At 37.2% G+C, this 15,900-nt stretch overlaps 1 long non-coding RNA gene across 1 annotated transcript; it reads right to left on the bottom strand.

Moving 5' to 3' along the window:
• Window positions 1-13,260: 13,260 nt before the first annotated feature.
• Window positions 13,261-15,665, bottom strand: LOC134654854 (uncharacterized). Its single transcript, XR_010097374.1, has 2 exons — window positions 15,357-15,665; window positions 13,261-13,334 (listed from the first exon to the last, which is right to left on the bottom strand). It is a non-coding gene; the product is annotated as an uncharacterized LOC134654854 (long non-coding RNA).
• Window positions 15,666-15,900: the final 235 nt, after the last annotated feature.

Genomic DNA, 15,900 nt, shown 5'->3' on the forward strand with positions numbered 1-15,900 from the left:
TCACTTACATGATAATTCCCCTTCTTAAGAAGACACCCTTCAATCGGAATACCAAATGTTCGGAAGAGAGTTCTAACCACGGGGCTTGTACAATTCAGGTCTTTAATCATCAGTATCCATTTGGCGTTCGCATATTTTCCTTTTCCAATCATAATATCTTCTTCTATGTCTAATCCAGATATATCTTTGGGCACTGTCAGATTTCCTCTTATTAGGGATTGGTTTTTTATTCCTTTGTAGATTTCAATTTCCAGGTTGTACGGTAATGGTCGGATGTATGGTGGTTGAGGATTCTTACATTCGTCTATGCTGATTATTTCTAATCTGTATGGTTTGCAAAAGATATAGTGAATCAAAATTGATAATATTAGTAAGGATTTCATTTTACCGAGTAGATACTCTTCAAAAACGCGATCGGTCACAAAGTGACAATATATTTTCGAGATTCTATTCATATTCGCGGGTCATTTAACATGAAAATAACGAAAATTGTTTATGAAACAATAATAAAAATGGACAAACAAATCACAAAGATCAGACAAATTTACTGTCGTTTAGTAACCGTAATAGTCGAAATTAAAATAAAAAACGATACCTGAAACCTTATAACAGTTTAATGAATTTTTGTTTAGTTGTTAGAGAATTCCTATGTTTTTCAATCCAGGTAACGTTGGGCATGGTTGGCAAAAGGCATGTTTCCAGTAGGTATTGTTGCAAAAATTATTTTACCTGCTTCCAAAGTTACACGCAATACCATTATGATCTAATATTATGAAATAAAATGATCCCTTTATTATTTGACACACATTTACATTTTATTCTTTTCTTTATCGGTAGGAAACACACTTAAATAACCTGACCAACAATTGAATGTATTTGTTTTCGAAAATATTGCTGTTGACATACTGGCCGTAAACTCGTCCAACACCAGGAAAGGCAGAGTCCAGAGCATCGACGTCTATATCTTTCACAGTATAGTTTCCTTTCTTGAGTTTGCACCCTTTAGTGCTGATGAATGATCGTAGAGGATCAAACATACGCCTAGCAATAATATTTGGCTTATCTGTACAACTAGCCTGATTCACCTCTATCACCCATTTTATATGATCAGAAACCTGTTTACCAATCCGAATCAGCACTTGTTTGTCGAATCCTGGTATATCTTTATGCACTGTCAGGTTTAGGCTTATGAGATTGTAACCTCTGCGTCCTCTGAAGACTTCAATATCAAGATCATAAGGAAAAGGGTAGACATAAGGTGGTACTGCGCCTTTACACTTTTCTATACTCGTGACATTAGTTCGGTATAGTTTACAGAAACAGTTACAAAATAAAATTGTTGTATAGGTTTCAAAAATAAGTAATTTCATGTCGCTGTATCTGTATTACGAATTGTAAAATCTGGAGGTGTGATTTTTTAGGACAAAGTATAACTTTTTATAACTTAGCAGAAGCAATGAAACGATACAGCGAGTAATGGATTTTACTAAACCAAAAATTTTAACATTCCTTTTTATATGGATAGACTAGTAAAAAAATTTTTTTAACGATATTTTAACGATACTTACCTATGATGCTAGTCCGCTCATCATAATAGCGATTTGAGTGGCTTAATCGTCTGTTGTTGTTTTGATGTTTTCTGTTCAGAATTTTACCATTCATACCTTTTGTAAGTACGTAACATAACATAAATAATAATGATGGGATAATTAACAACTTCGGATGTTTAGATGATGATGTTTCTCAATCAGGCCTCTATATTGCCTCTACATTGTAAACTTCAAAATTATAACAGCCGAAAAAACGAAAATCATAATATTTGCGGGTAGTTCGAAAAACTCGCGCGGTTAGACGATGCTGATGTCAACTTAAGCCAGTCTTCTCCGAGACCACGGGGACAACGCCGTCCTCGAAACGTCGGAGGTAAATCTTAAAACTTAGATACGCGATTAAGTCCCGTTGTATAATTTAATAATGTGTAAAAATCGTGAAAGTTTAAATCAGTGTTAGCCGAAAAAAAAATAGAAAATTATATTATTATATATTTATTAAACAAATATGCAAGATTCACAATAGTCATCGCTTCGTTACTTATACGCCCAGTTATATACTGACTGTTATTGAGATAATTAATTTTCATCCATAACTTATGGACGCTATTTTACCATAATAATCTAATAAAATACCTAGATTATCATTGAATCACCAGCGCCACATATGCAATAACTAAACCTCCGTAAGGCCGGATACACATAATTCTAGGCGTGCCGTTGGCACGTAAAGCCCGCTCACACGATGGGACGACCGCAACCTGCGGTGTGCGGTGAACTTTACAGTGACATACAAAAATTAAAATAATATAATTTTAAATGGTTTAATTATGGTATGACAAATGTACCTAATCTGATAGCGGCTTGGTTCGGTACAGGAAAGTTAAACATAATTAATAAGCGACAAATTTCATTTTTGGCTTTGTTATTTTGCTGCGGCTCGTGGCAGCATTTTTATTTTCTTTACGTCACCGCGAGAAGAAAATCTCACTTCCTGGCCAAGGCAAGACGTAAAACTTTAGACAAACCACGGGCGGTAATTCGTAAAGCCCCAGATCGCATATTTATGGCCCTCACCTTCGGTTCGGGCCACAAACACCTGCGGTCTGGAGCATTTACGAATTCACCTCCCTAGGTATGTAATGTACTATGTATTTCGGTACCTTTTTTCGTAGACTTTGATTCTGAGTAGAAATAACATTTAAAAAATGCCAAGTTTGAAAAAGTACAACTAGTGTAAAACTTTAATAAAATGGCCCTACCTAATACATAAAGATACATTAATAGTTAATATTAATACTGATGCGAGGTGACCCTCGCATATAAAACAAATCACTATTTAACCTTTATACGGGAATTTGTACATTTTTCATTTGTCGGACTTAAATTTGCTTCGTCCGACAATATAACTCATCTACGAATCGCCGTTTCCCAGTTCATACAATAATTTACTAGTACAGTCACCAGTCCTAGCTAAATTGGTTGTTCCATACTTACGCTATGGAATGTCCAATTTAGCTAGAACCCTAAATGGCGTAACAATCACGGAGAGTGACTTTATATCCTACTATTATTTACTACTATAAACTATAATATCTTCTTGCCCTGAAAATTATTCAATTCTAAGGAAAATGAGGGTTAGGCTACGATCATCTTGCACACGTCAAAGGTAGAGCACCTTAGGGCATAAAGTTTCTAACCTATTTAGATTATTTAGGGAACCTGCGTAACCTTCGTGAATGTGAAACTAAATTTGGCCGCGAAACCTTATATAGGCTCGTAGGTAGAAGCGTAGCTAGGTAGCCTAGATATATATTGAGGTGAAATATGCTGTCAGTATAATTTATGGATTGCCTATTTATTCGAAATTTACCGATCAAACAGGCCAATTCGAAAGTGCATAAACATCGGAATTACATCTGAATGATGTCATTTAGTTATCGTGCGTCTCGCTCGCGCCAATACATGTACGGACAAGTACGACCAAATGCACGATAATGGAATGACACCATTTTGATGTCAGTGTACGTTCGAATTGGCCTGTAAGTTCTACTAAGGATCGCCCACTCTAAACATTATCAGCGCAGTAAAAATAACAATAAGAGATCGACCTTGTAAGAGTGAAAAGGCACATATCTTTAAAAAAAATTAAGCCTATAATAGTTAAATTATTTTCGACACAAGTGCGAAGTTCGCACTGCGAACTGCTTTGATACTGCACGCTGTTGTATGGGGAACCTTGCACTTTGTGACTATGCGCTGAAACTTGGCACAGTTGATTCTTAGCTGGTTTTGAGTTGATAGAGACCGGGAGACAACGAGAGCCAACTCACATTTAATGGGGGGGAGGGGGGTAATTTCGACGCTGCCGCGCTTCAATTGAAGCCACATTTCTCTAAAGCTATAGGTATTAGGGCATGTGATATATAATTTTCAGATAAATTGAGGATGAGGAATCCATTTTTAGAACAAAAACAATGCACTTTCTAACCAAAAAAAATGAATAAAGTAGAAAAGACTAAAAAAGTATAATTTGTTTTTTTATATTTACCAATTTAAAAAAAAAAGTATAACAGAAATCCCAAAACAAAAAATATAGTCGTAAAGCTACACTTATCTAGTTTACAAAAATATATAGTTTATTATATAAATCTGTTGAAACATGGGAGATAAAACATAATATTCAGCGTGGGTTAGGGTGATCTCAATGCATGATCGTCCGTGAAGTAGGGCTTAGGTACTGTTTTAATTTGACTCGAATGGTGAATATATTATTATTTTAGATCTGTTAGCGCCACTTGCATCATCCCACTAACCCGGGATTAACCGGTTAAACCTGGAGTTACCATGGTTACCAGTACAATTCGATACTGTGTTAACGGTTGACCCGCTTAACCCCGGGTCAGTGGGATAGTGCAAGTGGCGCGTAGTGTTTTAAATGAAACAACGCAATGTACATTTGGCAAAATGCCGGGACAACGCGAGGAAGAAGATGATGACGGTCCACTGCACATACAGAGGTCTGAATATTTAAGCTGCCTGGTTTTCCAATTGAACCAGCCGCGGCACTGTTTTATGCATTTGCAGTACATATTTGCACCTGACAATTTCTAAACCTGCTTCTGCAGTAACAGGCAAGTACGTCCATATAGGCTCCCGGTTGTTGTTGATCTTCGTGCAACCCCAAGTAGACGGACAGGGTAGATTTTGAGCTTGTGCCAACTGACCCCAAACATGCACCCCTTGATATAATATGGCTTTTAAAAATGCTGATATAAAGTAGCTTTGGTCTGTGGAATGTGTTCTATCTGCCGGTCTTTCTTAGTATACTATTATTTACGGCACTCATTTACTGAAATACACTATTCTCTTTCCTTTACCATTGAACAAAGATACCGTGTTAAAACCCGTCTTTTCTTAATTTTCTATCACCAAATATATGGTATATTTGGTGATAGAATATACCTAAGGCGGTGGCGATATCATGACAGCACACATACTGATTATGTTTTCCTGTTCCTATATGCACCCACAGTTCCTCAAGCTAAGGTAAATTTTGCACATGTGCAATTGTGCAACTGCCAGTACCACCACATCACATACGTATCCACAGTACGTATTATGAGTGTCATAAAGCCTCGATCGACAGCACCAGATGCATGCACCATGATCCGAGTGTCAAATAAGATAGGTCAGATTTTCTGCTTTTTGAAACAAATTATAATAAGATCTCAAAGCTTAAACCAGAAGATTGTGTGTCATAATTGTTATTTCAGATCAGCATCGTATACTTCAGTAAATGAGTGCCGTAAATAACAGTACCTATACTAAGAAAGACCGGCAGATAGAAGACATCCCACAGACCAAAGCTACTTTAGATCAGCATTTCTAAAAGCCATATTATATCAAGGGGTGCATGTTTGGTGTCAGTTATTGGCACAAGCTCAAAATCTACCCTGTCCGTCTACTTGAGGTTGCACGAAGGTCAACAACAACCGGGAGCCTATATGGACGTACTTGCCTGTTGCTGCAGAAGCACGTTTAGAAATTGTCAGGTGCAAATACTGCAAATACATAAAACAGTGCAGTGGCTGGTTCAATTGGAAAACCCGGCAGCTTAAATGGTAACTCCAGATTTAACCGGTTAACCCCGGGTTAGTGGGATGATGCAAGTGGCGCTAACAGATCTAAAACAATAATGTATTCACCATTCGTGTGTTTAAAACAGTACCTAAGCCCTACTTCACGGACGATCATGCATTGAGATCACCCTAACCCACGCTGAATATTATTTTTTATCTCCCATGTTTCAACAGATTTATATAATAAACTATATATTTTTGTAAACTAGATAACTGTAGCTTTACGAATATATTCTTTGTTTTGGGATTTATGTTATACTTTTTTTTAAATTGGTAAATATAAAAAAACAAATTATACTTTTTTAGTCTTTTCTACTCAGAGATGCGATTTATTTGAAATACTTCTATTTAAAATGCAAATACAAAATGCAAAATACCTATTTTGTATTTTGCATTTAAATGCCTTTTAGTAAAAAACATTTTGTATTTTATTTGAAATACTTTTCGAGATGTATTTTGCATTTTTAATATTCATTTCAAAATGCAAAATACTTTGTGATTAAGTTTAGCCAACATTACCAGTCAAACAAAATGAAATGAACGAATGACGCTTGTATTGCCGAATTTGACCGATAGAGGCGCCTGCTAGCGCCTGGCGCCAGCGCCAGGTATTGTTAAAAAGCGTAATAAATAAAAATTGATGTTTATTTCTTTCACATACACACTGCCTCTAAATCTTAATTTAGTGCATGGTGCATGCTAATTGCTATTAGCAAACTTAATTTCGTATGCCCTTGGGTACGACATAGTGGAACAATTTTTCTTTTTTACCATCATATGCAATATCATGTTGTGTACACCTATGATCGACGAATAAAGCATTTGTATTTTGTATTTGTATTTTTTTTTTACTTTTTAAAAATACCAGTCCAGTTGTTATTAATAAAAGAAAAGTGTAATAATAATAAAATAAGAACTAGATGCACAATCAACCGAAATAAATGGCCACACAAGTCACAAAATGGAGCCATGGCTCTCTTTTCGTTAGTCTAGTTTTTTACATTATTTTAAGTGAGTATTATTCTCTTTATTCATTTTTCGTCTTAAGTTAGGTTTTATTACAATATGGATATAAAATTAAAATATAAAAACACTTACAAAAACAATATAAAAATATTATAAAAAAACCTAACCTAGGGTGCCGCCAGCAGCGGGGCAAGGCCCAAGCTGCCGGTGGTCAGGGCCGCAGAGAGAGGAACCGGCGGACTATCCGCGCCGTGTCCAAGATCACCGCCTTCTGCATCTGGCCCTTGATCCAACCACCTAGCGAGAGTCTCTCAAGATGTTGGTCGAGACTCTTCGCTATTAGACGAAGTATTATTATTATTAATAACATAATTTATTGATACGCGTACTGATAAATATGACCAAAATGTCATGTATAAGGTGCCGTGTTATTAGACGTTTTTGTTCGGCTCGGCATTGTGTCTCTATTTCTCATGACAAATACCTAAAATAAATAAAAATATCTGAGATTTGGTCAAAAGGTATTTTATTTTGAAAAAGTATTTTGAAAATACCTATTTTGCATTTAGCATTTGAAATACATAACGCAAAACTATTTGGTATTTTGCATTTGAAATAGTAAATCTGAAAAGTATTTTGCATTTTGTATTTAAATGCTTTTTTAAAACCATTTTGTACATCTCTGTTTCTACTTTATTCATTTTTTTTTGTTAGAAAGTGTATTGTTTTTGTTCTAAAAATAGATTCCTCGTCCTTAATTTATCCGAAAATGATATATCACATGCCCTAATACTGCTTTAATTGAAGCGCGGCAGCGTCGAACTTCCCCCCCTCCCCCCCCCCCCCCACCAAATAGGATGTGGCTCTCGTCGGCTCCCGGTCTCTATCAACTCAAGACCAGCTAAGAATCAATTGTGCCAAGTTTCAGCGCATAGTCATAAAGTGCAAGGTGTCGTGCACTATCAAAGCAGCTAAAAAAGAGGAAATTCGAAACGAGTGGTGATAAATTAAAACACGACCGAAGGGAGTGTTTTAAATCGACACGAGTTGCGAATTACCTATTCGCACGTGTATCGAACAACGTTTTACAGTACATATGGCACTTTAAAGTTTCGACATACGCACGAAAAGTGCTATTTTACGCACTAGTGCGGAAAAGTAGCCCCATATGTACTGTAATAGTTATTTTCGATACAAGTGCGAAAAAGAGGAAATTACCTATATGTACTGTAGCCCCATATGTACTGTAATAGTTATTTACTGTAAAAACTATTTAAGCACTATCAACGATTATTATATTACGGTTAACTGTTAGAGTTTGCGGGAGTGGTCAAATAAAGCGCTTACACAGCAATAAAACAACAAACTACGATAAGTGGCGAAGTTATCGCATTTTTCACTCGGACTGCCCGGAACACGGCCAAAAACACATTTATTAATATAATACCAGCGTTGTTTTCATGGCAATAAACGTCATTTTACAGCACTATCAAATTACACAACGTGTCAAAAGCGAAATGACGAAATATTACATGTTTTTTTAAGACTGCTACGTTTTCCTTAGAGATATTTTTTCTTGACAACCAAAAGACTCAAGTTTTGTTTATAACAGCTGATATTCTTCTTTTTCTTGGTATAATATGATTATAAGCAAAAAGACGTTAATCCTATTGTAAGGGTAAAAACACCAGAGCACCACTTTTAAACAATATTTATTAGGGAATCACAATAATAATCAGAGTTTTGGACTTAGGTAATACGCAGTGTTGATCACGCGCAAAAAACGATCTCTAGATGACAGACGTCATAATGCTGCTCCCAGTGTTGCCGGTTCTCGTAGTGATGTCAAGACCGCTGTTTGACGATGCCGCCTTTTAGCTCGGCCATCACCTGACCCGACCAGCGCCCCGCAGGTCACTGTCATCAGTGCAGCCACTGAAGTCTGCCACAGCCAACGCAGTCGCAGCAAGCTGGGTCTTCACCAGGTGGATGTAGCCTCCACCAGTTCAATATTCTGCGAATTGAACAAGCACCTTTTACGCTCAGCCGATATACAAGCCTTGGTCCTTTTGAATAATTCGACTCGAGTTCCGTTGAAACGGTCTATTTCGTTATTGTCAACTTACACCAAGATATTTAGTTCTATTTCAGTCGAATTGGAGTAAGGGCTTAAGCCGACTGAACCAAATGTAAGAAAGCATGACCAGGCTAGGTACCAAATAATCCGTGGTATGAGAGGTGTTAGGATATGCAAGTATGCTCAGCACTTGCTTGAAATACACAAAAGGCTTAATTCACGTGCATATGACACCAAGAGGATATAAATACCAATTAATTAATTATGCAAAATAATAAAATATTGCGATGAGCGTGACATCTAGCGGCAGGTAGATAAACCACCCCCTTTTTTGTAACACCATCTAACATAAATTATTTTCTTGTGAATAACGTCATATAACTTTGAAGGATTTATTAGATTTTGATAAGTTTCTAGCATGTATACCCATGCAGCTAACCCAAACCTTCCATTGAGCGGTGCGTTCATACTGACCGCTTAACGTAACAATGACTATTTGTGTCGTTTTAAAAGCAAAGACTTGGAACAAACTCACAATTGGCTTCTCCGTTGTAGGATGTAAGACTCCCTCGCATGCACGCACAAAAATGCGTACAACTCGTGAGAGGCTAACATGGGACCCGTCTCATGCATGTGCGGAGCTGCCTAGGCTAGGACACCACTGCCCTTGTAGGCGCAACGACCGTAGAAGTTAGCCCTTCACGATAAGGTTGTCACGGAGCCCGGTGCACGCACTCGCTCCAACTGGGTATTTTGAACAGGCACTCCCTCCAACTCTACTGGATCCGGTACTTCGCCAGCGATCCCTAGAAGGTATAAGTGCAAGCAACCCTTTCAAGGTAACCTTGAGATCATCAGTCTTAAGGTCATTAAAATATCCTTTTGTAAACAAGGTCTCAAGCCAACCTCTCAAGGTCAACAACAAATAGTACGATACGATATAGATAAAACATTTATCGGTAGTAGAAATAATGGTCCTCTTAAGGATAATATCATATCACATGCAATGGTCTGCCTCTTAAAGCCTGCACTGCAGATACCAGGAACAAACTAGCCTGTTAAAGATAGTCTTGTATCACATGCAATGGTCCGCCTCTTAAGGCCTGCACTGCAGATATACCAGTAACAAAATTAGCCTATTAAGGATAATCTAAGCTCACATGCAACGGTCCGCCTTTTAAGGCCTGCATTGCAGCAAATACCAGTAACAACCATCCTCTTAAGGATAGTCTTATATCACATGCAATGGTCCACCTCTTAAGGCCTACACTGCAAACACCAGTAACAACCATCCTCTTAAAGATAGTCTTATATGACATGCAATGGTCCGCCTCTTAAAGCCTACACTGCAAACACCAGTAACAACCATCCTCTTTAAGATAGTCTTATATGACATGCAATGGTCCGCCTCTTAAAGCCTACACTGCAAATACCAGTAAACAACCATCCTCTTAAGGATAGTCTTATATCACATGCAATGGTCCGCCTCTTAAAGCCTACACTGCAAATACCAGTAAACAACCATCCTCTTAAGGATACTCTTATATCACATGCAATGGTCCGCCTCTTAAAGCCTACACTGCAAATACCAGTAACAACCATCCTCCCAAGGATAGTCTATATCTCATGCAATGGTCCGCCTCTTAAAGCCTACACTGCAAATACCAGTAACAACGATCCTCTTAAGGAAAGTCTTATATCACATGCAATTGTCCGCCTCTTAAGGCCTACACTGCAAATACCTGTAACAACCATCCTCTGAAGGATAGTCTTATATCACATTATGTTATGTATCTGAAAGCACATGAATTACCAAAATAACACAACATATAAGTGAGGCAGTGAATATTTACCACTATGGCCCCGGAGCACTGTTAGGTGTTGGATCGACAGACTTCTTACCTGAGTTAACTTTTACCTGAGTTACTCTATAATCCCAAGGATTTATTTCATTCATACCAATATCAAAATTCAATTGTACCTAATGGTATCTGTCAGCTTATGTCTTGTGATCTTCTGCTGTGAATATTGTAATACATACATGCCAGCAGCTTTATTACACTGTCAATATGTTTTATTTTTGACAGTCATGATCATTGATGTACATAAACTGAAATAGGTCTCTGAAATCAAACACAAAACACACAAAACACACGGCAAAGGTACGATACGCCAGCCAATAGCCGGCACAGGTTAGTTTTGTAGGCTATTCTTGTAGGTATGATTTTGACACCAATCTTGGACTTTGTATATTTAAGTCCCTAACTGATGAGTGGTGTTGGTGCATTTACTCATTACAATCAGATTAACGATCAGAACAATGAAACAAGGAAGGACTACGCGCGGTAAATTTCGTAATGTCAATTTCGACAAATTATATCGTAGTAGGCGGGAATCCACTATCGCACTTCTGAAGCTGTAAGGGTAAAAACACCAGAGCACCACTTTTAAACAATATTTATTAGGGAATCACAATAATAATCAGAGTTTTGGACTTAGGTAATACGCAGTGTTGATCACGCGCAAAAAACGATCTCTAGATGACAGACGTCATAATGCTGCTCCCAGTGTTGCCGGTTCTCGTAGTGATGTCAAGACCGCTGTTTGACGATGCCGCCTTTTACTATGTTTATTAGTACTTATGTAAGATATAGTTTGTTTCAGTTTACTAATGTCCGGAAAATTGCCATCGCATCATTATACTATATTATACTCGTAATCTATTAGTTTATCATTTCAGGATATAGTTGGTAAAAAAAATAAAAAGAAGCCGACTTTTATTGCGGTTGTATTTTACGAAAATAACATGAAAACAGGGTGACCAAGAAGGAAATACACTAGGTATTGAAAAAGCTTCGCCACTTGTTTCTGGCACCATACAAACAATAATTAAGTAGGTATGATTTGACTATTTATTTATCGTATGGCAATGATATGACTGATAATATTGTTGACTCCTACGACTGTAAGACTGAAGAGTAAATTCCACAAAAACATAGTGATGTTTTTGTTGAATCGTGCTCCTAGACAGTGGTCTAGGAGCACGATTCAAATATAACAACATGTTACGATTTTGATACGACCTTAACAATCGTTTTGGTGATTGACGCGCATCTAACACCCGACTTTCACTTCATTTTGCATGCACCAATCAGCGTGAGCTATCTTTAAGATCGTGTAAAATCCAGATCAAAAGCGTAAAAAGCTGTTAAATCTGAATTAGGCTCTAGGAGGAGGCTTTTATTAATTAAATTTTGCTCCCGGGGTGCAATATCTCTCTAAGCTTCGTCCCTTTAATTTCCTGCAGGTCAGTACAGTGTTCAATTTTATACATGGCAGTGTGACCGTGAGTAAATACAGTGCAACAATGAAGGCTTTGCTATGACGTGTGAGTGAAACGTGCTGGTTGGAACAGTTACAGGCATGTTATATGAAGAAAGAACACTTAGTGTAAGGCCTGAGTGAACGCTCGAAGCGGAGCGTTCGGCGGGGCGTGCAGCGTGGCGTCGAGCTCCCAAGTGATTTGAGCAGCGTGCACTAAGGCCGCTCCTATACGCTTGCATTTGTTTAACATGCACGCCGCAGGCCCCGCCCCGCTGCACGCCCAACTCGAGCGTCCACTCAGGCCTTACACTTAGGACGGATGTAATACACACACAATCAATAAAGTTATCAACCTAAATATAAAACAGAGCTGTCATAAATGTAGAGAGCTGTGAAACTTTTCATAGAAAAGTTTTCAATATGATAAATGATAGTTTTTGTCTTAGCTACCCATTTTGCCATAGTTTCCTTTAATATAATACATACCTATAGGCATAGGTACCTATTCTATTTTTGAACCTACAATTTGAAAGTTGTTCTCTTTTTTTATTGATTTTTGCTTCAGCGAATTTACACTTTTTGGGGAGTTATAGAGGTTAACACAACTAATAGGTTTTGATGTTTTAAGAAAGTGCAATATTTTAAAAACCAAATACTGTAGTGATTAATTTTCAAAGTGGACATCCTTCACCGACGTACGCTGTAGCTGCGCCAGGCCTGCGGTTCCGCCTGTCCCTGCAATTTGTCAGGCGCAAACCTCGGACGCGGTCGCGCTTTGCGTGTGTCAGGAAATTACGGCGTTATTCTGTTATAGTCGCTGCTTTCATTTAAGCTGTGGATGTAGGTAAGTCGCCGTGTGCCTGCTACACTGCCACATCTCAAAAAACCGTTTATCGAGAAATCGCGTCTCAAAGTTGTGAGAGTATAGTTCAGGGTGTTTAATAGGATCTTACTCCTTTAGTTTTAGGTCTATGAATTTAAAATTTAGCTTTTTTTACTCGGAATGATATAACCCTCCTTATGCCCACGTCACTTTTTAAAAGAAATGTATATTTTTTAAGACACAAGGCCCGAAAGACAGATATTTAGAGTTGTGGCCGTATTGCAGAAACGTTTTTTAAAGATTTTGAGATGCGGCCAAATTTAAACACAAAATTATTGGATAAAGGTTACCATGCAAATATAAATAAAAACACCAAAATAGTTAAAATCCCTTTATTTTATCAACTTTGATAGGAACAAGATCACTGTACGCGATACTATGTGTAACTATAGCTTATAATCTGCAACATTATACCATGTCATTACCAAATAATATTAATTGTTTAAAAGGTTCTTTATAAAATTTGAACAAATAAAACTTTGAAACTTCTTTTTTAAAATATTTAAAATAATAAAAAGTATTTAGAATACCTACTATATATAAATAAGAAATCAAAACACAATACTGTTCCTTGCTAATTTGTGAAATCAACATCTTTAAGAACATTGCAGGCAATTTATTTATTATAATGTATTCAGTAAGTTAATTCTTACAAGTAGGTAACTTCTTATAAGTAATCAGTACAAGAAATAATGAATATCACAATGTATTTCAACTTAGCACTAATAAAAAAAGCGTTGATATACAAAATATTTTGTTTTCGTTATTTTAGTAGAATCAACGTATGTAATAATCAGTCTTCTTTAAGTAGACTTACAAAATACAAAGGTAGTAAATTGCTGTAAGTATATTTTCCTTTAAAAGGCCAATATTTAGTACTTACACAATACACATCAATAACACGTAACTACTGGACACTAAACTTAATCATAGGTAATTCGGTTTCTGGTGAATCCTTCGCTTTTGACAAAGGTGTCACACTAGAGAGACTGTCCGAGGTGGCATTACTTGTGTTAGCAGATCTACTCGTAGTCCTCGAAATTTTAGATCTAAAACAAGCAAGCATATAAAACATAGCTATATCTAGTTTCTATCATTCTTGATAAAAGCATTTTAATGGAAATAAATTGAATAGCTAGGACACACACAGAAAAAAACATTAAACACAGTCATTACCACGAAAATGCCTTTACCATTATCAAATAAGTAAATGTAAATATATCAAAGTAACAACTTTCCACGTGATTTAATTTTTGGCGCCAAAGTCCCCTAAATAAAAGCAGTTATTATAATATTTAACAAAATTCCAATATTATGACACCATCCCGAATACAACCATCCTGAACACAGTTAGTAATTTACCTCACACAATAAAATCCGTTGCATATTAAGCTGGCTATACACACTAGGGTACGCCTGCGCAGTTTTACCTGTACAGTTCAACTGCGCAGGTAAAAAGGAGCGTGTGTGGCATTCGACTGTGCAGTTTTCTACGACTGCACAGTTGACCTGTGCGAATATGAAAATAGATATTTTTTACCTGTGTGCTCTTGAACTGTACAGTTAAAACTGAGCGTGTGTGGCGTTCGCCTGCGCAGTCCTCAGTTGATCGCAGTCTCGTAAGCGGAATGAAACGCTAGTTGAGTTAAATTAACTTTATAAATCAGAGCCCTGCCTAATTCCCCTGATGATAAAACATGTTTTTTATTCTTGTATTATTTTTTTAGACTTGAAGTATAATACATGGTGATTTGGTACCATATGTCTGACCATACTCTGAGGTGTGGATAATGTAGGTCATACTCATATTGAACAACTATTATTATGGGACCAACCCCGAAGTCGTTATTTTTTGTCTTTCTTGCGCTTTATAATTAAAAACAATAACGTTAATATAGTGCTGCGTCAACATCAAGCACAGCTGACGACGGTGCCATGGCTACACAACTGAGAGTTTGTGCAGGTTTACCGCTGCCGTGTGTGTGCTCCACCCGGCTAGGGTTTACCTGTGCAGTTTAACTGTACAGGTAAAACTGTGCAGGCATACCCTAGTGTGTATGGCCAGCTTTATTGGCAATAAAGCGTGCTATAGAATTAGACACACATAATATTATATACTTACAATAAAATGTTAGTTAAATACATACACTCTTCGAAAACATGCTCAATACTTATCTTTCTTCAGACGGGTAAAAATATGTATTAGGCTCACGACCCTCACTGATGAGCCATATTGAACCGCACTTGTAAGAAAACAAAGTTGAGATTTGCTTAATCTTTTTGTTGCGTTGTGGTAGTTTCGGTGGCGAGCTGGTAATTTTGTAATAATAAGTGTAATACTTACTGCTGTGACACAACCAATTGCCGTTTGTTTCTTTTATATTTATAGTGATTCATCGTAATTATCACTCAACTAATTATTATTTTCTAGGACGCAACTCAAAAGCTTAATTTAAAACGTGTGCTATATAGCCACAACTCAAAAGGGCCGTCAGTTCACGTGCGAACGCCAGACGGCAGACTGGCAAGTGGCTGTATTGCAGGGAATCGTCTGACAATTTATGGTCAAATCCATAAGGCCACTTGTGAGAAAAAGGCTCTTAAAGACCTTTTTTGCTATGGCTCTCGAAATAAGGTCGTAAATTGAACAATTTTGAATACGAATCTGCAATAATCCAGAAAATTAAATTTTTTGAATTGTGGCCGTATAGCAGGCACACGGCGAAGTACGTATGCAATACTGAGCCCGTACCATGAGTCACTGACAGTGTCAAAACTGACATTTACGCTATCGAGAACGTAATTTACTTTCTATACATCTCGTTTGCACTAATATGCGAGATGAATAGAAAGTAAATTACGTTCTCGACGGCGTTCATGTCAGTGCCAAACTGATGGTAGCCGTACTGGAAGAAAATATGAAAATACTATCTCGTTACTAGGTGCCCACTACACCAA

Source organism: Cydia amplana, chromosome 15, assembly GCF_948474715.1.
Source record: "Cydia amplana chromosome 15, ilCydAmpl1.1, whole genome shotgun sequence".
Classification (NCBI taxonomy): Eukaryota; Metazoa; Arthropoda; class Insecta; order Lepidoptera; family Tortricidae; genus Cydia; species Cydia amplana.